Raw genomic sequence first — 2,341 nt, forward strand, 5'->3', positions numbered from 1 at the left:
TGCCGAGACGTGGCATTTAAATCTCCAACACAAAATTACCGACTGGGCTGGCTTCACCACGGAGCTGCAAAAGATTTTTGCTTCCCTAAAGCGCGGAGTGACAACGCGAAGAAGCTGGAGGTCCGCGTGCAGCAAGCTAATTTTTCGTTACGGAAAGTTACGGAAAACTAATTATTCATTAATAACAAGCGTAGAAAAGTTACGGAAAACTAACGTGCTTATCCCTCGAATAAAATTGGTGATTTCATCCTTTTTATCACATTATTCATTAACCCCACCGTTGAGTTTGCCATCAGAATTCCCAGAAACTCCCCAAATACAGCAGCTTTATTAGCCTTATGCGACTCAACAATGCGATTTATCCTTGGGAAGGAGGCCAGGTTCCCCCCACCACATAGAAACGTTCAACCCTTTGTAATCTATGGACCCTACCTATTTCCGGTTCTGTTGCTAGCTCTTGTGCAATGTTCTTTTGTGTACTGTGTCTATTCTGTCCATCCATGGAGGCACACCCAAAATACATTCTTCGTTCATGCCTGTATGGATCCCTCTGAACCAGTCTCTCCCCCACTGAATACCTTATTGTATACTTTTCCCTTCCTTTTGAAACCGCGATTGTCCAGTCTTCCGCACTTGCAGCCCATGCCAGGTACGTTGCCCCGTCGCGTGGCGGAGCAACCTTGACCGCTGTTTTATAAATACGACCCTTTCCTCTGTCTCTCCCTCTCCTTTCTTCTCTCTTTTTTTGTTGTCGTAACATAAGCTTAGCCAGTCTGCATGCATACTCTCCGTTTTCGAAACCTCTCCCGATCATTCTCACAGTTTTTTGCAAATCTATATAAGAAATGTTTTCCGAATGTTCGTGACAGCAAAATCATGCAACTGTACTCTGATGAAGGCAAGTCCCGTTGCAGCTACGTAAGTAAACACTTTGTTATTGTTTTTTGCTGTGTATCCGACTCTTTACTTAGACTAATTCTGCGCGCTTTGTGAGTTTTATTTTTCTCTAGATTTTTATACATATATATATATATATAGTAAGGAAATGAGGGGCTCGTTGGGGAAATACAGAAAGATAAGTCGGCAGTCTACAACGCCAAAGGAGGCATAGGGGTGTGGTTAGGCTTTTTTTTAGTACGGTTAATGAAGTAATATATTTTTTTAAATATACGGAAGAGAGAAAGAAAGAAAAACACGCGCCCAGAGTGGGGACCGAACCCACGCCTATATATACATAAATATATATGTATGTATATGTATATATATATATATATATATATATATATATATATATATATATATATATATATATATATATATATATATACACATATATATATATATATATATATATATATATATATATAGTAAGGAAAATGAGGGGCTCGTTGAGGAAATACAGAAAGACGGGTCAGCAGTCTACGACGCCAAAGGAGGCATAGGGGTGTGGTTAGGCTCTATTCTTTTTCACTACGGTTAATTAGGTTAATTGTTAATTGTATTCTACGGTTAATTGTAGAAACTCAGCCCCTACGTGCGCCAGCGAATGGTCATTACAGTGCAGCGAGCGCTCGACGGGCAGAGATAGTGACGTCAGGGCGTCAATTGCCTGTGCATGCGTGTGCGATAAACAGTTCGCGGACAGTGGAATACATGAGGTGCGTACCAAGCCCGGAACATGCGCACAACGGCCACGCCCGGTATAAAGACTGCGTTCACGGGTGCAGCAGGGGGGAGTTGGACGGAACAGCTCGGCGGCAGCAGAACCAGGATGGGAGCAGCAAGGGGCAGACGTCCGGACCGACGACCCTTAGCCAGTTCGGACTAATCAGCACTTGTGGTGGACGCATACGGAGAGGCCTGGTACCAGGACTCAAACGTTGTCGTGAGTGTAGAGCGAGCATTGTATTATGCTTCTGCACAACAGGTTCAGTGGGTTTTTACAGTGTCTTTTAATGGACATAACCGTATGTGGTGCGAGCTGCTGTTTCTACTCATGTCATTTTTTTTTGCCGTCACGAAATAAACCGGTGATTTCGGTTTCTTTCGTGTCGGCGTCACTTTGTCGGGCAGGGCCAGGGTCACGAACCCTGCACATGACAGAGGATCCTTCAATATAAATATAAATATATATATATATATATATATATATATATATATATATATATGTAGCGAATCAGAATAGGAAATGAGGGGCTCGTTGAAAATAACACAGAAATAAGGGTTGGCAGTCGAGAAAACCTCGGAAAGCAAAGGGGAGGATGTGGTAGATCATTGAAACAGATTAAGAATTTGGAAAGAAAGAAAGAAAGTGAAGAAAAAATGCCCGCCAGGTGGGATC

Source organism: Haemaphysalis longicornis, unplaced genomic scaffold (assembly GCF_048455015.1).
Source record: "Haemaphysalis longicornis isolate Haplotype H1 unplaced genomic scaffold, Haemaphysalis longicornis Haplotype H1 scaffold_5, whole genome shotgun sequence".
Classification (NCBI taxonomy): domain Eukaryota; kingdom Metazoa; phylum Arthropoda; class Arachnida; order Ixodida; family Ixodidae; genus Haemaphysalis; species Haemaphysalis longicornis.